This window comes from Aquarana catesbeiana, linkage group LG07, assembly GCF_042186555.1.
Source record: "Aquarana catesbeiana isolate 2022-GZ linkage group LG07, ASM4218655v1, whole genome shotgun sequence".
NCBI classification, from domain to species: domain Eukaryota; kingdom Metazoa; phylum Chordata; class Amphibia; order Anura; family Ranidae; genus Aquarana; species Aquarana catesbeiana.
In genome coordinates this window covers 226,589,155-226,610,720 of record NC_133330.1, presented here as the reverse complement: position 1 = coordinate 226,610,720, position 21,566 = coordinate 226,589,155, and the positions used below count along the sequence as shown (strand labels likewise).

Sequence of the window (21,566 nt, the reverse complement as noted above, 5' to 3'; positions counted from 1 at the left end):
GCTGTTTCATTCTATATTTTAGACATCCTAGTTTTGAAAACTAAACAGAGAATATCAACAGACTGTTCTGCGGTGGAAATAGGGAACTGTTTTGAAATAACTTTAATAAACTCTAGCAGTGTTTCCCAAATGCTCAGCTCCCGCCAATAAATCATGTTTTGTGAAGATAAACACAGGTAGCTAAATTATGAGGTTGAGAACCCCTGTGCATAAATGAGATTCTGTATTGAAAGAAGGGGTGGTTCTAGGATTGTGAAAGACCTGGGGTACCACAGAGCACAGCAAGTTAAAGTATGATGCTGCGCTAATCATGCTGCCCCAAATGGTGTTTGTGGCCACACTGTCTGACAGTGGGAATTGCTTAAAAAGGGTATAGTTAAAAAGGATGCTGTATACAAAGCACATATATGACACAGTATTTGTTCTCACCAAATATGCTTTAAAGAGACCCTATCACCAGTTTGAGCTTTTTTACTTAGATGCTTTTATTAAAACATGATGCTTACTAGATGATACGTGTGATATTTTTTAATTAGTAGCTATTTTTTTTTATTTGCTAAATGAACTGAAATCTGACACTTCGAGGAATTTAGGATCCTACTATTTTCCAGCTCCCCCAGTAGCTGCCATTGCACATTCATTCTGTTTTCAATCTCTACACTATCATTATCAGTGTACAACTTGGCAGGGAGCCTCTCCAGAGCTGTATGCAAGCAGAGAAATTCAGGAGCTGAATCATACCTGAGGTACTGCTTGCAGCTCTCTGAAAAGCCACACACTGATAATAATAGTGCAGAGGCTAAAAGCAGGAGTTGCTTGCTGATTTTATAAATGAATGAAGGAAAGTTTTTTTTTATGCTGTGAGACTTTCCCCAGAACACCATCAGGGCCACAGGATTAATTGTACCATTAAGGAGGTGCTCAAGCACGGTCAGCATGAGCTGTGAGAGCTGTGAGGGGCACTAGAAGATACCAGGATTTGACACTCCAAGAAGTGTCAGATTACTATTTATTTTGCAAAACTGAAGAATAAAGGAAAAAAGCAACCTGAAAAAATAGCACATATGTATTTGTTATGTGTTTTTAATAAAAAATCTTGATCTGGTGACAAGGTCTTTTTAACTACTGTACCACAGATAAGAATTTCACAGACGTACTGTATATGAAAATTAGCACAATCATTTTCAAAAATGGAAACTCTTCCATTACATATACTGTACTTTTCTGCACACAGAATAAAATACATAGATATAACACTTTGTCTGAGCCTGCCTTAAAAAATAAATAATGTCAATAAAATAGCCAGGAACTACTTACTATTAATGATAAAATGACTGTTAAGATAATTGGTACTTCAGTCAGAAGTATATAATTGCAATTGGCATGTAAGGATCAGGAGTATATAATGTACAGTGTAGTATATAACATGTATATGTGTATGTAACATACAGTCCAGCATACAGAGTGCAACAGCCAAAAGGTAACATTGGTAACATTCAACAGTAAGGAGGTGTCTACCATATCGAACAATGTTCTGAGTATTGCAGTCAGGAGAAGGCAAATTACACAGTATGTTACATAATCCTGACTGCTGCACTCTATCTGTCCTGCTGTATGTTGCACACAGGGATCAGGGGTATTTTATACTGTACACAGCCCAGAGTACTGTAATTCAGGCAAAAATCCCCTCTCCAAAAAATCTACCCTCCCTACCTACCTCAAGCCAACCCAATCAACAAAAACTCCTCCTGAAAAGAAAAGCTCATCATCAGACTCTATCATCATCGGAAACCCACTGTACTGTAAGTTCCAGCTTCTGAAACATCACTGACTTTTGTTGAACCCTACCTGATGTCCCCTCCCTCTGTGGTCTGCGTGCTATGTTTTTCATCTTCAATATCTGAAAGAAGGAATACTTACACATGGCCAAGATCATCCTCCTCCAGCAAGTCACTGATTGTCTTATCACATAATTTTAACCCAAAGACACATTAAAAACCTGACTGTGACTCTTAAAATCCTACTCTACATCAACAAATATATTTAAGAATTATAAAGGAGCATGCTCAAAATAGAATAATTTATTAACACAAATAAATCATATAATTTAACATTAAAAAAGCTTGGCCAAGAATTTTGGATAAAAGTAAAACCACACCCTCCTGCTCCCTTAAAGTGTCACTAAACCCACATCATTAAAAACTATCAATAAGTGCTGTATTAAATGCTGTTCATACTCACTCAGTCACTATGGGGTTCATGTTCTGTCTTCTGCAAAAAACCTGGTTGATCCTGCTGTTCTCTGTATCCCCCTTCTGTCAAAGTCCCTGATTCTGCTAGGGATTTTGCAGAGCAGTGTTGGCATCTCTGCACATGCTCAGTTTTTAGTGGGTTTCTATGCAGAGCATTTCCTCCCTATCACATCTGAGCAGCCCATGTGACTATAGAGTCACACATGTGGCAATATACACAGTGGCAAATGACATCCCACTCCCTCCCTCTTCCTCCATGCCCACTAACCAGCTAAACAAAATGAAGCAGGATTTTGCTTCTAGATTGATGGAGGCTTCACCTTTCATCTTATTCTAAGACACAAGCTGGAGGGGCGTGACACAGCCTGTAACTGGCAGAAATCTGCCCAATCGTGTTATTGCAAAAGTTATTTGATTTTATTTGAAATGTATATTTGTGTGACCATTTAAAACAGTTTATCGATATTAGTTATTTATTTTTACTCTGTATCCCAAAGGCTGTTTGTTTTTTTTTTTGAACATGTCACCAGCAGCAAAGGACTAGAAGCTCCTCCTGCTTATGTTTCCCTGCAGACAAGCTGGGGAAGAGCTGGGTCATGTGACAGCTGTATATCGATTAGGAAAAAGGTACTTAGATTTTTTTTTATAGTTACAGTGCCATCATCCACATACAGAAAGAGAAGGGATAATGTAAATTAAACAGTGTGTGTGTTTAGTATCACTTTTAGTATTCACCTATGAAAACTAGCAATCATAGTTACTGCTCACTCAAAAATCTAGTCCTAAAAATAATTGTTGGGTCTCTAAACTGTGAACGCAGGAGGGGGTGGTAATCAAGAATGTGTCCACCACACTGCAATCCATTGAAATTTACCACAATATAACACAGTATAATACCATATAACAACTAACTCTCCCTACACAGGCTGTCAGCTCTGCCTAAATGACTCCTAATACATACTGACAAATAGGGAGGAGCCGAACACCCCCCTGTTTGGTTCGCACCAGAACTTGCGAACAGGCAAAAAATTTGTTCAAACACGCGAACACCGTTAAACTCTATGGAACTTGAACATGAATAATCAAAAGTGCTAATTTTAAAGGCTTATATGCAAGTTATTGTCATAAAAAGTGTTTGGGGACCTGGGTCCTGCCCCAGGGGACAAGGATCAATGCAAAAAAAGTTTTAAAAACGTCCGTTTTTTAGGGAGCAGTGATTTTAATAATGCTTAAAGTGAAACAATAAAAGTGTAATATGCCTTTAAATTTCGTACCTGGGGGGTGTCTATAGAATGCCTGTAAAGGGGCGCATGTTTCCCGTGTTTAGAACAGTCTGACAGCAAAATGACATTTCAAAGGAAAAAAAATCATTTAAAACTACTTGCGGCTATTAATGAATTGCCGGTCCAACAATACACGTAAAAGTTCATTGATAAAAACGGCATGGGAATGCCCCACAGGGGAACCCCGAACCGAAATTAAAAAAAAAAAAAAAGACATGGGGGGGTATCCTTAAATTCCATACCAGGCCCTTCAGGTCTGGTATGGATTTTAAGGGGAACCCCGCGCCAAAATTTAAAAAAAAATGACGTGGGGTCCCCCTAAAAAGCCATTCCAGACCCTTATCTGAACACGCAACCTGGCAGGCCGCAGGAAAAGAGGGGGGGCAAGAGAGCGCCCCCCCTCCTGAACTGTACCAGGCCACATGCCCTCAACATTGGGAGGGTGCTTTGGGGTAGCCCCCCAAAACACCTTGTCCCCATGTTGATGAGGACAAGGGCCTCATCCCCAAAACCCTGGCCGGTGGTTGTGGGGGTCTGCGGGCGGGAGCTTATTGGAATCTGGAAGCCCCCTTTAACAAGGGGCCACCCAGATCCCGGCCCTCCCCCTGTGTGAAATTTCACAAAAAAACTGTCAAAAATGTTAAAAATGACAAGAGACAAGACAAGACAAGAGTTTTTGACAATTCCTTTATTTAAATGCTTCTTCTTTCTTCCTTCGGTTTCTTCCTCCATCTTCTTCTGGTTCTTCTGGTTCTTCCTCCGGTGTTCTCGTCTGGCATCTTCCTCCGCGGCATTGGCATCTTCTTCCCTTCTTCTCCTCGGGCCGCTCCGCATCCATGATGGCATGGAGGGAGGCTCCCGCTGTGTGACGCTTCTCTCTTCATCTTCTTCTCTTCAGCTTCTTCTCTTCATCTTCTTGTCTTCATCTTCTTTTCGGGCCGCTCCGCATCCATGATGGCATGGAGGGAGGCTCCCTTTTACAGGTAAAAGATGAATAGAAGGACTCTTCTTTGCCCTGACTATCTGAACCAGCTCCTTTATTGCACTGATTTTAGCCTGGGGTAAAAACACCCTCTTCTGGGTTGTATCTATCACCAGACCCAAGTACTCTAGTCTTCTTACTGGATTTAAAGAAGACTTCTCTAGGTTGAGGACCCAACCTAGGTATTCCAGGTAGTACACTGTGGTGAGCAAGCTTTGGTCTAAGCGGGCTACCGACCGGTCTATTAAGAGCAGGTATGCTCTAGGTACACTATAACCGTTACACCCTGGGCCCTTAATCTGGCCAGAGGAGGAGCCAGGACCTTTGTGAACACCCGAGGTGCAGTAGCTAGACCGAAAGGCAGAGCTACAAACTGAAAATTACGTTTTTCCACTTCGATATTTCTGATGAGCGGGGAAGATAGGTACATGCAGGTATGCATCCTTGATGTCTATTGATGCCAGAAGTTCTCCTCCTTGTAGGATGGAGACTACTGATCGGATTGATTCCATGCGAAAAGATCAAATTTTTAGGAACCGGTTTAGATCTTTGAGATCTAGGATGGGTCTGACATCTCCATTTGGCTTTGGCACCGTGAAAAGGTTGAATAAAATCCCAATCCCTGCTCTTGCATGGGAACCACCTTGATTACTTTTTGCGACAAAAGTCGCTCCAACGCATGAAAGAGAGACTTCTTTTTCTCTGGGTCTTTGGGAATATTTATAGGAAACAAGGAGACGGGAATTCTTGGAACTCTAGTTTGTAACCTAGAGTTATTGTGGAGACCACCCATCTGTCCTGAAAATCCTCATGGAGAACTATAGCAGTCTTCCCCCCACTCAAACGAGTGGGGGCGCCCCTTCATAAAGAGGCTTTAGCATTCTGTCTTGTAGATTTCCTCCCCCAGGACTTCTTTTGTCCCTGGGGTTGACTCTGAGTTTTACCTCTTGAACCTGACAGTGGAGGCCGTCGTGACTGCCTGGAGGCTGATGCTCCTGGCACTGGAGAAAGAGCCGTTTAAATGAGGGAAGTTTCCTCCTTTTCTTAACTGGCAAAAGGGTACTTATCCCACTGGAAATTTTTAGGATATAATTGTCCAGATCCTTCCCAAACAGCCTTACACCACGGAAGGGAAAACCAGCCAGCAGCTTTTTGCATGGCGTTTTGGCTGACCAATTTTTCAACCATAAGATTCTACGCATATGCACCAACCCAAGCGTAAGGCGAGAGGTCTGAAGGATAGAATCTCTGATTGTGTCAACTGCAAAACACAAAGCCGCTGGCAGGTTGGCAAACTCCCGAGTCTGCTGTTCAGGGAAAACCTTGAGCACCTGCTTCAAGTGGTCTCTCAAGGATTGACATACCCCAAATGCCACCACTGCAGGTTGAGCTACTGAACCTGCCAAGGAAAAAATGTTTTTCAACATGAATTCCAATTTTTTATCGGTTAGATCCCTAAGCATTTAAGCGTTGTCAACAGGACAAGTCAGACTTTTATTCACAGAGGATATAGCAGCGTCAATTGCCGGTATACCCCACATCTTTGTGAATTTTTCCTCCATAGGATAAAGTGTTGAAAACTTTTTAGGAGGGAAAAAATGTTTATCTGGGTGATCCCACTCAGAATAAATAAGCTTTTCCAGCAAGAAATGAACAGGAAAAGCATGCGCAGTTTGAGAAGGCTTCAGTGAACCCAAAGAAGAAGTGGGTTTTTCAACCGACTCAGTTACGGGTAAATTAAATGTAGAGCGGACCATTTCAGTAAGAGAATGCACCAACAATTTCTCAGCCTGTGAAGCTGAAGAGGGTCCTTCCCCACTTGATTCCTCAGAAGAGGAGTCATCAGTCTCATCCCGGTCCTCTGAGAGGGATTTGTCTCCCCTTTCCCAGAGTTCCTCCATTTGAGGGTCCTGGGTGATAGAAGGGGACCTAATGTGTTTTTTTTTTCTCTCCTCTAATCCACTTATGGTTGAGGAAAAAACCTCCTCAGTAATATATACAGGGGCTGAAATGCCAGAAGCAGTTGCAGCCCCTAACCCCGGTTGCTCACTCTGATCAGCCTCCCTAGGTCCTTCAGGGGGAGATGGTTCTGCAGAGAGGGATCCTCAGATCCTGAGGGAGATCTCTTTGAGCCCCTATTTTTCAGGGTCTTTGTACCTCCCCTTCTGCCCATAGTGCTAAGCACAAATGCAGAGGTACTGCCAGAAATGCACCCACTGCTGAGCAAAATAGTCCAGCAACTGCCGTTGCTATCAGGGCTCAGTCTGATGCTAAGTAAATATTGCCTGGGAATGCCTGTGTCACCCCACTCACATGCCATCCATCTGCTCTGTGTCCCTCCTTGAGTTGTGTGCACCTGCAAAAAGTGCACCTTTATAGCTTTGTATAGCCTGCGTTAAACCACGCCGATGTCGCGCTAATGCTCCACCCCCCTCCTCCAACCACCCCTTCGCCCCCCCATCTTTTTCAAAAAAGAGACCGCTTTTCCCGCGTGAACCGAGGGCTCCGATCCTGATAGAATCACACATGGAGAGGAGGCTGGGGTGGAGGAGAGAGGAGGGCTGGTGGATGGAGAGCCGCCATAATGGCGGTGGTGGCGGGAGGCAGTGCGGGATATCACTGACTGCTCTGTGGCCTCTAGCCTGATGAAAGCTGTGGGAAAACATTCCTGAAAGGAAAAAAAACCCTTCCCACATCCTACCTGGAGCATGGGCTTTGAGGAGCATGCAGCTTGTACACAGAGATGAGACTGACAAGCATGGAAAGGTACGTGCTCTTGACAGCTCCCAGTGGTGACTTTAGGCATAGCAACATTTTACTTAAAGGAGAAAAAACCCACAAGAATTAGAAATATTCCTTAGGAATCTCCCTTACCTTATCCAGCCGCAGGGTTCTGTGGTAACAGACCCAATCTTCACCCCTCATGGTGGGCTCTGTTTAGAAAACCTTTAGGGACTTGGGCCCCCTTTTTTAAAACGAGGGATCCACAGCCCTGGGCCTGTAAAACACCCCACCAGGAATATGGCTGAAAAAAACAAATACTGGATCCCGGGGTCCAGCTCTCTGAAAAGAGAAGCGTTACAGACAAAACCTCGTTTCTTCAGACACGAGGCCCGTGTACCATTCAAATGGATCCGGTTGCATGGCTTGCCACAGTAAGGAATATTCCAGCGGAGCTCAGCACAGCATATCTTCATTCGTGATCAACACCTAAGACACTGGCGAAAAAACTGAGGTACTCCCAGTAAGGGGAGGGGTTATATAGGGGACTAAACTTCCTGTCTAGGGTGTGCCAGTGTCCATCACCTGGTGGTGCCTATATAATCCATCAGTGAATACCGTGGCTCTGTGTCCCGTAATGTACGAAAAAGAAAGTAGATTTTTACACTAGTTTTTTTTTTTTTATAGAAATAAATAAATAAATAAAATGATTTACATAGGACCTTAACCACTTGCCACCCGCCATATAGCAGAATGATGGCGGCAAAGTGGTTTCAATATCCTGACCGGACGTCACATGAGGTGATCAGGATATTATGCCGCTGCGCGCCCCCGGGGGGCGTGCATCGCGGCAATCATTGTTGCGGTGTGTCAGTCTGACACACCGCAACTCTGATCTAGGTAAAGTGTCTCTGACGTTCAATCACCGCTGATCACAATGTAAATAGGAAGAGCCGGTGATCGGCTTTTCCTCACTCACGTCTGACAGTAGAGGACAGCCGATCGATTGTTTATCAGCACAGCCCCCCCTCGGATCTCGCCCAGGACCACCATCATGTCGCCCAGGACCACCAGGATGGCCATCCACACTGGACCACCAGGTATGCCCCACCTAGACCCCCAGGGAAATACTATTTTGTGCCCAGGCAGCTACCAATCAGTGCCCACTCACAATGCCTACCACTGCCAGTGCCACCAGGGATGCCTATCAGTGCCATATATCAGTGCCGCGTATCAGTGCCCATCAGTGCCATGTATCAGTGCCCAGCAGTGCCCAGCAGTGCTGCCTATCAGTGCCCAGCAGTGCCGCCTATCAGTGCCACCTATAAGAACCCATCTTTTCAACCTCTCAGTGCCCATCAGTGTCGCCTATCAGTGCCCACCAGTGCCACCCAGTGCAACCCATCAGTGCCGCCTATCAATGCCCATCAGTGCTGCATATCAGTGCCGCCTACCAGTGCCCATCAGTGCCGCATATCAGTGCCCATCTTCAATGCCCGTGAGTGCCCGCTCATTGGTGCCACCTCATCGGTACCGCCTTCTCAGTGCCTGTCAGTGCCACCTTATCAGTGCCCATCAGTGAAAGAGAAAACTTACTTATTTACAAAATTTTATAACAGAAAAAAACAAAACTTTTATTTTTTTCAAAAATTTGGTCTTTTTTTATTTGTTTAGCAAAAAATAAAAACCACAGTGGTGATCAAATACCACCAAAAGAAAGCTCTATTTGTGGGAACAAAATGATAAAAATTTAGTTTGGGTACAGTGATGGATGACCACGCAATTGTCATTCAAACTGCGACAGCACTAAAAGCTGAAAATTGGTCTGGGCAGGAAGGTGTATAAGTGCCCTGTATTGAAGTGGTTAAACACACTCATTTTACTACTTTAACAAAGTGAAAAGTCTTCTGTCTACAATTTCCTAGACTTATCTATATTCGGAAAGATCCAAATCCTTTAAGGCATTTGTGAGGTTACCTGCAAAAAAGGTTAACTGTTGGTAATTCAGAGTTAAAGACTGTAGATTACATCTTTTCACAGTCATTAGGTCATTATGCATTTCTTTGCAGTAGATTTTCTTGTATGATTTGAGTCCACAAAACAGGCACTGTTGGGAAGAGGTTTGGGAAGCTCTGCTTTTGGCCTTTTTATGACTGGAATCGTTTCATGCTTTTGTGATCAGAGCAAAATTTGCCATTTACAGTGTGTAGAATCAACTGCTAACATCTTTTTAACTGCCTTGTGTATTTACATAAAATTATGCTGTAATTCTGGGGACAGATTTGGCTTTCCTTTGCAAGCATACTTAAAAACCTTTTAGTTTATGTTAATTATTCATGAAAAAAGGGAAAATGTAAAAAGAAAAAAAAAAAAAAAGAATTTCTCCTTAAAACCATCAACATTTCTCCTTAAAAAAATGCAAAGAACATATTTTCGTTTTTGTCCTAAATAAACATGTATTATTTGCTTTCATTTTAAATAATAGGCTTAAATTGAGTCCTAACTCTAGGCTATAACCCTAGCTTTAACAAACAGTAACTAATATCAATCCTAGCTCTAATAAATAATGATTTAGGCATAAAAAGAAAAATAATAAAATCTTACAGTGTACCACACTCTTCTCTCCGTTAGGGAAAGCAGAAGAAGATAGATCTTGGGAGAAAGTAGTGTATTTAGCACAATACCTCTCTGGACAGTTAGAGAAATTTGAAGCAACTGTGATTGGCTGCTGACAAAATCTGTAGTAGCGAGGCGTTTAATAACAGCCCAATCCCAAGTTGCAATGCATAATTGTGAACACTGCTCTAGGCTAAGCTTGTGCTTGGCTATGGTGATTGGGTGGTATTGTAGGCTACCAAGGGTTTAGCTCCAATTGCATTACTTGACAATGCAAATAACACAACTGCACTCAATCTTCCACCATGTATAAGGTATTATTGCACTTAAAATTACATAGTCCCACCAGGATCTCATTCCATGGCTGTATATTTTTAAGTGTGATAATGCCTTACACATGTTCTAAGACAGAGTGCAACACGTTTTTTGCATTGTCTGACCCAGTCCCAGGGCAGGGCAGGGCGGAAGCACAGGAGAAGCATCCTCAGGCAACCTAAAATGTTACTAAACCCAGGACCCTGCCTTCACTATATTTGGTCTTCCACAGTACACAGAACAATAAACTGCTAAATACCTTTTCTCATCAGCAATATATAGCAGTCTTGTGACTTCGATCAGTGTCTGGTTAAAGCTTGTAGGAGGAGTTTTCGTTCTGCACTGACTGTCCTATCAGGATGCAGGACCCCTGACCCTCTATCTGGACAGTGCTGATTGGCCCTGTGCTAATCACATGCACCCTCCAAAGAAAAAAAAACCTCTCTAGCAACACCAAACTGACCATGTGCAGCCTGTCCGCTGGCTCTGTATTATCAGGAAATATATTGGGGAAGGAGGAGAGGATCAGGATCCAACAGCCTTTTTACATGATGCAGAGGATTAACCCCTTAGGTTCCACACTGAGTAGAACAAGCATGCTTTACTGCATACACAGACTGATTTTACTGTTGAGGGTTTAGTAACACTTTAAGGCATTCGCTCTAAAACTTTATTAGGAATGCTTAAATTAGGTTTGTGTTCAGATACACATTTTTAGAGGGTAACTAGCAATGGCAGCCGCTATATTTTGCATGTTACAAATTTAGAGAAGAGAATAGAGACAAACCTAGAGAATAACTGTGCTTCTGTATAAATACAGATTGTAGACTATGTTTTTACTAGCCATCATAGTAAAATATCAGTCAGGGTCAGCTCTATCGATATGCTATATATTGCCAGTGCTTTAGTTCCCAAGATGTCTACCACTATTGTATGTATTTGACAGGTTCACTTGGCACAATGATAGTAGATTACTATGACACTGCTCCCTAGAGGTTATTGATTTTCAGATCTGCACAAGAAACACATTTCTGGTAGTCTCTAATAGTTGGGTGAAATATGCTTTTGATGACTGCACTAAAAAATCATTTTTTCTCAAAGTGGGTCTTTAATATTTTTTATGTATGTTACTGTGAAACTGTCATTTTGCATGAACAGCCACCATATGTATTATAACTTTTATTTTTAAGGCCTTGTACTTAGTGCTGTCATGGTAACAGACTCTGGTAAGCAGGAATGTCAAGGTATTGACATTACTAAGTGGATATCATTATAAAAAAAATCAATTTCTTGTATTATCTGGTAAACTGCTTTAGCTACCAGGCTGAAAATACTTTGTATTTTCAGGTAATGAAGCTTAAATAAAGCAATTATTGTGGTGGTTATGATGTAAGTGATTGCAATTTAAATACACAAATGCCCTAAATAGCTGTTCTTGGAATGTATGTATTTTTTCCTATTAGTCTTTTTTTCACAAGACTCCATTGCCTACCACACTGACAATAGAAAGCAGAAGGTCAGTAAATGCAATGTGCATTAAAAAAATTAATATCAAACCCACGTGAACACAACGTTGTGAACTTTATTATCATTTATAACCATATTCTTGTATTTAAAAAAAAAATCAATCTAAAGGATTTAAAACAATGTTTTAGTTTGTCTAAAGCAATGAGGCAATCCTTGTAGGACTCTCTTAATGTTGTTCAAATTTATTGTGAGGATTCCTCCTTTTGAGTCTCTGCAAACCTCATGAAGTGTGGCATTTGCCACATTACATCTATTTGCATTCTTGTTAAAGAAACCCTTGCATGAAAATAAAGGTCTCCTTACCTTTTGGCCCCCACCCTCTGTATTAAAATACAAACTCCTCATTCAGGAGAGTGCACAAGAAGTCAGAATGTAAGGTAAGTATTTTTTTTTTTTTTTTTTTGCATTTTTCAGCCAACAGGAGCCTTAACTTACATCATCACAGATTGTCTGCACACTGGGAACCAATTACTAACTCTCAGCGCAGGCACATCTGCAGCTTATGAGAAGAAGAAAAACATATTCTATCTGTGCTTAACTTTAAGGTATACTGTAGAAGTATACTGAAAGTTTTCATCCTGGCAGGAGTTCTCCTTTAAACCCACAGATGAGACTTTATAGGGTGTCCCGAGGATGTTATAACATTTTTGCTGGGATCTTATAACCTTGCCAGTTTTGCTTGTTTTAAGATTGACTTTCTTAGGCTTTAAATAGAAATAAAAAATAGATGAGGGATCGGATAGTGTAAAATTCAGAAAGGCAATGAACACTGAATTTCTAATTTTAGTTTACCAAAAGACGTTACATTCAGACTTCAAATACCTCCAAGAAAATGCTCCAAGGCCTGTGGTTTCACATTTTCTTTCAAGTAATTCTTTAATCTGTGTGAAAAAGATGTAAAATCTTTCTGATAGTTGAAGCTGTATGCTGTGCACATGGAGCAGGATAAAAATAATCATAACAGCAAGCATACGAAATTATTTAGCACTTGTTCTTGGGAGCAAATCTATGTTAGGCAATAATTAGGGATATGTGAGTCAAATGTCATCCTTGTCAATGATTAGAAAAACTATTGAAAGTACTATAGCTATGTTAATGTATTTTTCAAAATTTTAGAATGCCTCAACCTTTCTCCATCTTTTAGGCTTTAGTAAAGTGCAATGATAACACATAGACATTTTCTGGGTTTTGCAAATGATAGGACTGATAGGACTGATTGTTTTCTGCATTTCTTGGAAAAAATGGATAGCTAACATTTTTGTGTCTGAAAAGTATATTTTATTTGACACAGAAACTTTCCAGTATTAGACATTTTTTTTAAGCGTTTTTGTCCTGTTTTTCCACAGCAAAGAGGTTTATTTTTTTGTCCTCACACAACACCCAAGGCCACTGGGTGTGAACTCTAAGCAGACACAAATTCATGCAGTTATGCATTTATTAACCACTTCAGCCCTGGAAGGTTTTACCCCCTTAATAACCAGTCCATTTTTTGTTATAAAGCACTGCGTTACTTTAACTGACAATTGCACGGTCATGGGACGCTGTACCCAAATAAAATGAATGTCCTTTTTTTCCCACAAATAGAGCTTTCTTTTGGTGGTATTTGATCACCTCTATGGTTTTTTTATTTTTTGCGGTATAAAAAGAGCTACAATTAAAAAAAAAAAAAAAACACAATATCTTTTACTTTCTGCTATAAAACATATCCAATAAAAAAATTGAAAAAATCTAATTTCTTCATCAATTTAGGCCAATATGTATTTAGCTACATATATTTAGTAAAAAAATCCCAATAAGTGTATATTGATTGAAGACACTTTAACTTTTGTGCAAACCAAACGATGGGATGTTTTTATGGAATTTTTATTTTTTTAAATTTTTTTACTAGTAATGGTGGCGATTAGCGATTTTTAGCAGGACTGCGGCAGACAAATAGGACACCTAACTGACACTTTTGACACTTTTTTGGGGACCAATGACACTAATACAATGATCAGTGCAAAAAATATGCAGTTACTGTACTAATAACACTGGCAGGGAAGGGGTAAACATCAGGGGCGATCAATGGGTTAACTGTGTGCCTAGCTGGTGCTTGAAAACTGTGTGGGGGTTAACTGAGTGGGTGAAGACACAGATTGGTGTTCACCACATCTCCATCTTCTCCCCTGTCAGAACTGCGATCTGATTTCTTTACATAGGCAGATCGCCGTTCTGCCTCCCGTGGGAACGATCGCGGGTGGCCCGTGGACTTCACGTCCGCCGGACCCGCTGATTGGCATCCCCTGTGTCCAATCAGCACACAATTGTGCCTACAGCTATTGCACGAAATGACGTGCAAAAGAGCCGACCTGCCGCAGTAAATATGCAGTAGGCAGTCAGCAAGTGGTTAATACATAATTTAGACAATGTTCATACTGTTCTGACACAGAAGTTGCATGACTGCTGCCTTTGCCCTGTGACTTCATGTCCGACTTCCATGCAACTTCAGTGAATGGGATCTGACTTTGAGTCTGGTATGGATCTTGAGGGGGAACCCCATGCCATAATTTAAAGAAAAAAAAAACGGCGTGGGGTCCCCCCAAAAAACAATACCAGACCTTTATCTGAACATGCAACCCAGCAGGTCAGGAAACGGTGGGACGAGCGAGCACCCACGTTGATGGGTACAAGGGCCTCTTCCCAACAACCCTGGGCAGTGGTTGTGGGGGTCTACAGGCCGAGGGCTTATCGGAATCGACTGCTCGCCCCCCCTTTCCTGACCTGTCAGGCTGCATGCTTGGATAAAGGTCTGATATGAATATTGGGAGGACCCCACACCGCTTTTTTTACTTTTTTGCCATGGGGTTCCCCTCAAAATCCATACTAGGTATGGTCTTGGGGGGAACACCATGCCACTTTCTTTTACAGTTTGGCGTGGGATTCCCCCTGATAATCCTCTGAGCACAAATCGCATGCCACAAGTCAGGTCAGTTAAGATAATGATCTGACTTGGATGTGACCTACTTTAAAATCAATGGACTAAAATTAAGCCCCAGTCAGACCAAAGTAGTTCAGGAACCTTTTTCAAAGTTGGACCAACACTAGTCGGACCAGTTAAGATGGCTCTCATAGGAAACCATTGATTTTGACATGTCATGCGATTTGTGCTCTGGAAGTCATAGCACAAGTCGGACCAGTGTGAACAGGCCATTAATGTATTTTCTGTAATGCAACTAACGTAAGTACCTGAATTTGACTTGGTATCAGCCTTTTGCAATCCCCAGTATAGCAGTGTAAAAATAGTAAGGTCTGAAACACCCCAAACTTTATGGAGAGAATCAAGGCATTGTAATGAACACAGTGCCATCCTAATTTCCCCAAAAATCATGAGTCTGTAACAAAATCAGTCAGAAGTAATCTCGTGTTTATGTATGTACCCTTACATATACCCAGTGAAGTGATGAGCCCAGGTAATACACAGGGATTAAACAAATCCCATGCCTCCCAGCTGTCCCTGATTTTGAGGGACTATCCCTGATTTGGAACAAAGTCTCTCTGTCCTCCTCATTTGTCCCTCATTTTGGTTTGATCTATAAAGTTGTATATAAAGTGCACTATTTATCTTTTAAAAAGTGGTTCCCAGTGCTAACCTTTTATTCAATTTCTAAATTCCTGCATTTATACATTTCAAAAGCTAGTATAAAGGAATATTAGTGGTAAAAAAAAGCACCTGTAGGTTTACCTAATCTTTTTTTTATATAATTCTCCTTTAAGGGGGTGTGGCAGGGGCTGTGTGTCATGCGGCTTCATACTTTTGCTAATAGGTGTACCTCATTCCCATCTCAAAAAGTTGGGAGGTATGAAATTCCCCAACATAAGTTGTACCTGTTTACCTTTAGTCTATTCTTCTGTACAGCTATTCAAAGTGCAGAATGTATACAGCTTGTCTTGAGTTTCAGAAAGCAGGGAGCAAGGAGTTGAACTTACACACTGCAGAGCTCAGGGAATGCTGATTAGAGGAAAGGTACATACTCGCACAGCACACAGAAACAGAGCTAAGGCTGTGCACTGGAGCTCCCTGTCCTCTCACCTTTTTACCTCTTGGTCTCAGAAAAACTTGTCAGAAATGGTTCATACAGGGGGCATGGCCTGCAACGGAGCTGAATGGCTGCTTGATCCCAGAGCTCCGGCACCCCGGTGGACATAGCGGCTGAAATTGGCATAAAACACTCCGGATTTCTCTTCCCCCAGCTGGCGATCCAATCCGGGCACACTTGGAGGGCATGATGGGCAAGCGAAAAGGCACATCCAGGCCACAATGGCTGACAGACTATTTTACACAGCTGCAGCATGGAGGTAGGCAAAATGGCGCCGGACACTCACCTACCATGACTCACAAACACGAGCCCGTTCCGCACACGGCCACTTCATCCCCTATTAATAACGAGTCATACAGTAGTCAACACTCCCTCCCTTCCTCCTCACCCCCAGGGAGCCCTGACAAGGTTAAGTTAAAGCTGGATGGCGTTGGATGCAGCCCCACAATGAACCCTGTAACGGACTCAGGAGATGATACCAGAGAACTCCCTGATTCCATTATTTCCTTCCCCACTATGAACCAGTCTGTGATGGACACTGTTCTTAAGGATATGCTGGTGTCTCTCAAAAGCCCTTTACAAGCAGACATGATGAACTGTATACATAGATTCAGTGGGGAGCTAAATGCAGTAGAGGCCAGAGTAGAGCATGTTGAAAGCAAAATGGGGGAATATGCCTCCACTATAAACGAGCTGGTAGACGCTAATGAAGAACGAGACGAGGAATCTGCCTGGATTAAAAACAAAATCGCAGATATTGAGGACAGGTCCAGAAAGAACAACCTTAAAATTAGGGGGATCCCTGAATCAGTGCAACCATCAGAACTGCGATCATATGCAATAGATTTATTTACTTCTCTTCTGCCTGACCTCTCTGACATAGATGTTACCATTGACAGAATACACCGTCTGCCTAAACCATCTTATCTCACGGATAATGTTCCCAGGGATGTGATTCTGTGCCTGCACTTTTTTCACGTAAAAGAACAACTAATGCAAACAATGCGCAAGCAGGAAAACATCCCATCCTATTACCAACAACTGCAATTCTATGCTGACCTGTCTCAGCATACACTGCAAAAAAAAGACGAAATCTGAACACTATTACAAAATTACTTAGGCACCACAACATACCCTACAGATGGGGTTACCCTACTAAAATCACCATCACCAAACAGGATCAAACGTATGTTGTGGATTCCCTGGATAAGGGTATATCCTTATTGAGAGATTGGAAGATTCTTCCTGATTCCAGTGATGACGGTAGTCATACAACCAACCGACGACCATCTATCCCTGACTGGAAGACAGTAATGCAAAGGAACGCCAAGTCGTATAAATAACATCCCTTGCGGATTAGGAGTGAATTTATGTCCCTATAGAGGATGCCGGAGTAGCCGTTAGGCTTGAACTCATCCCCCAATTTACTTGACCAGCAATTAGCTGCACACGGGTGAAACCCACTAAGTTCCATGTGAAGGAAGTTTTCCGTATGGAACATTTAGAAGTTTATGAAAAGTTGCACTTTTGCTTTATTTGTTATGCTTTATGTGTTTGGCTTTTCTTTTTCTGTTTTTTCTTTCTATTTTTGGAGTTTCACAGCCACCTGTTAAGTATCCAGCTCATCATGCCAAAGTCTCTTCAATCCACTAAAAGTCTTCAGCACAGGGATCGGAATGATACATACTTTCCCAGGCTCACAGTGAGTACCCTTCCCATAAGAGGGATAAAACATTTCTTGCAATACCCACAAGAGGGAGCTCTTGTCTTGTTTATGTCTGAGCACAGATCAACTTAACATACCCACAAAACCAACCTCATGACTATTCAATTTTTATCTATTAACTCTAAAGGGCTTAATCACCCAGCAAAAAGAAAATCCCTTTGGAAAGAAGCATTAATAAATAAATCTGACATTTTATGCACCCAAGAAACGCATTTTTGTAATACGTCCGCCCCAGTTTGCCAAAATAAGCACTTTCCACACACATTTTTTGCTAACGCAGACTCGAAAACCAGAGGAGTAATGACTGCCATAAGAGACACTGTAGCGTTTGTTTTACATGTTTACATACAGATCCACAAGGGCATTACTTGGTTTTGGTGTGCGACGTCAACCAGGTAACGTATACTATCGCAAACGTATATGCCCCAAACAAACACCAAATTTGTTTTTTTCACAAACTCATGCAGAAAATTAACACCCTCAGGAAAGGACTTTTGGTGCTTTGTGGAGACTTCAACATAATTCCTGACCCATCCATAGATACAACAATGAAGGCGAAATGCTCAACTACATCTCTTCAGGATTCTTTACATAAAGAGAATGTATACGATGTGTGGCGGTGTTTGCATGCTGGAGAAAGGGATTTTACGTTCTTCTCTGCTCCACATCGTACATACACCAGAATCAACCTTTTTTTGGTAGATCAACATACCTTAATTAAATCAGTCTCTATGTCCATTAACAGTATTACATGGTCGGATCACGTCTCTATTACATTATCCATAACAGACGCCTCTACAGTCAATGCTACCGCCATATGGAGAGCTAACTCCTTCCTCTTGCAACAACCAGAAACGAAACAAATTATTGAGGATCATTTGTTAGAGTTTTTTACTATTAATGAACCCTCTGTTCAAAACCATTTTACTCTGTGGAATGCCCATAAGGCATTTATTAGGGGAATATTCATAAAATTGGGAGCCAGAGCAAAGAGGCAGCGGCAAAAGAAGCTACAGAATATCACAGATGAAATTTTCAGTTTAGAATCCAAAAATAAACAGCAATCTTCCCCCTCATTATCCAAAAGACTAAACCAGCTGAGATATGATCTCGGACTCCTTTTACTAGAGGATTTTGAAAAAATACTAAACGACTTAAAATGACCCATTATGTACATGGTAATAGGGCAGGAAAATTGTTAGCACAACAGCTTAAGGGACATAGACGTAAAACTAAAATTCCCTATATCCTACACCCCACAAACAAAACCAAAATGCAACATCCACAAGATATAGCGGATGCCTTCAGCAATTACTATGGTGCCCTCTATAATCTCAAAGATGATGCAGCCACATTCCAACCAACTACCACGATGATAACCGATTTTCTAAAACAGATTTAGTTACCAATATTGTCCCAGCAGCAAAAAGAGTATTTAAACGCACCATTTACCATAGAAGAAATCCATAAAACTATTGATTCACTTCCCACTAACAAATCTCCAGGACCTGATGGCTATATAGGGGAATATTATCAAGCATTTAAACCTCTCTTATCGCCCCATTTGAGCAAAATTTTCAGTGCAGCCGCTGCCTCTTCTCCTTCCCTCCAGAAATGCTGAATGCTTTGATAGTGACTTTTCCCAAGCCAGGGAAAGACCCAGTTACCCCAGCAAACTTTCAACCCATATCATTATTAAATACTGACTTAAAAATATATGCCAAAATCATAGCTAACTGGGTTTACTAGAGGACGTCAGACCTCTGATGCCACTAGGAGGTTGACAAATATTATTCACATTGCTAAGGCCCAGCGAAGGCCTTCTCTGCTTCTGGCATTGGATGGAGAGAAGGCCTTTGATAGAGTTCATTGGGGGTACTTAAATATGGTTCTAAGGAAGTTTGGATTCTCTGGACCCATCTTAACGGCAATAATGGCCTTATACTCGGATCCCTCAGCCTGTGTGTATACCTCAGGGGTACTCTCCAAACCATTCAATATAACCAACGGTACCTGCCAAGGTTTCTAGTTCTAGAACCCTTGGCAACGTATATCAGATCACACTAATACATCAAAGACTTCCCAGTCCATAAATCCAAACATGTCATTAGCTTATTTGCAGATGACATAATTTTGATGCTTACTAACCCTGTAATTTCCCTGGCTTCGGTTCATGACACATTACAATTGTTCAATAAAATTTCCTACTATAAGGTAAACGAGAGCAAATCCTATATACTGGGTATTGGCATAGGTTCACAATTAAAAAACAAACTCAGCTCATGGTTTCCATATACATGGTGCAAAGATGGGGTAAAATATCTAGGAATCACCTTAAACACATCTCCAGAAACTTTTTTAAGGCCAACTATGTCCCCTTTCTCAGCTCCTTACCGTCGAGACTTCAAAATTTAGCTAAATCGGAACTTTTATGTTTAGGACGTCTAGCCGCATTTAAGATGGTGATACTACCTCAATTAATATACTTGTTTAGATCACTTCCCATCCCGGTTCCCAATTCCTACTTTTCCAAAATTCAATCCTTACTTAACGGGTTTTTATGGAAAGGGAAAAAAGCAAGATGGGCCTTTAATAACTCAGTGACGTCAAGGAAAGTGGGAGGAGTGGGAAACATTGTGATTAAGGATTATTATCTTGCCTCAATTCTAGCGCAACTGAGAACATGGTTCCCCGAATCACCTAATCCTAGATGGCAAGAATTAGAGGAGAGCCAAATTCCTAACAAGAATCTTTATGAATATTTAATGATGAGTCCACTCAACTCTACCTGCACCTATTCTCTAGCTCCCTCGATGAAAGCATCACTCCAAGCATGGAAAACATTTGTAGAAAAACAAACATTTAACTCCCACATCTCCTCACTACAGATTCTTATCACTAGCCTATCTGGAATCATACCGGACCTTCACTAAAATCACTGGACAGAAAAAGGCATTGCAAATTTAGAGGATCTTATGATAGGTCTCACAATGAAAACATTTAGAGCACTACAAATTGAATATGATTTGGAGCAGTCTGAACATTATAGATACCTTCAGATTAGTAATTTCCTGAGAACTAACCCTCCTCCCTCTATACAACTCCCCTGGAGAATAAAACTTTATCTTACCAAACATTCCACCAACATTAAAGGCATCTCTTTATTTTATAATGCCTTAAATAATAAATTAACATTTGCTAAACATTCCCATATTGAGGCTTGGGAGCGAGAACTAAAAGAATACTACACCCCGGATCAATGCCAATATGCACTTCAAACTACATATGCTTCCTCTAGGTGTATTAACTTATGGGAACTAACACAAAAGATACTAATGCAATGGTATCTCACACCATATAGGATCTCTAAATTTGACTGCGATGCCCTATATCATATACTATGGGAATGTCCAAAAGTACGTATAATTTGGGAAAAGCTATTTGAGACACTTGCACAAATAATAAATCAACAGCTCCACACAACTCCGGGATTAGCTTTCCTTTCTCTAGCTATAGACTTGCTTCCTAAAGGTACCAGGATGATAGTGTCTCACGTTTTACTGAGCACCAGACTAGTAATTACAAGACATTGGAAAGATCAGGAACCCCCCACAATAGCAGAAATAATTCTAACTACTAACACACACATCACTTATGAAAAAATGTTCGCCTCATCCCAAGGTAAATTTCACGTATCGCATAATCAATGGAAACCGTGGACTGACTGGTATGAATCAAGAAAACTATGAGTATTGTTAATGATTTACGTACAATCATTCGATGAGCTTTATATGTATACACTTTGCTTGACTCCAACTTTTTTTTTTTCTTCGGTTTTATTTAATTTTATCTCCCTTTTTCATTAATGTTTAATACACAGCATAATGTGTTCCAGATAGCAGTATCTCTTGTAAAACATGTACCGACCGTTAATGCTTTTACAGAATTGTTGAGCCTCCTCCTCCCAGGGCACAGCGTGAACCCAGTAGGGGTGTCGGAAGAGGGGACTCACCCTATTTCTATATAATAATAATAAATAAGGATTTGGAGATTCCACATTATATTAAA

General features: G+C 41.2%; 1 protein-coding gene across 6 annotated transcripts in view; it reads left to right on the top strand.

The window, feature by feature from the left end:
- Positions 1 to 21,566, top strand: part of DPYD (dihydropyrimidine dehydrogenase) — a 2,813,802-nt gene that overhangs the window by 2,140,308 nt on the left and 651,928 nt on the right. The gene's annotated exons all lie outside the window — the stretch shown is intronic.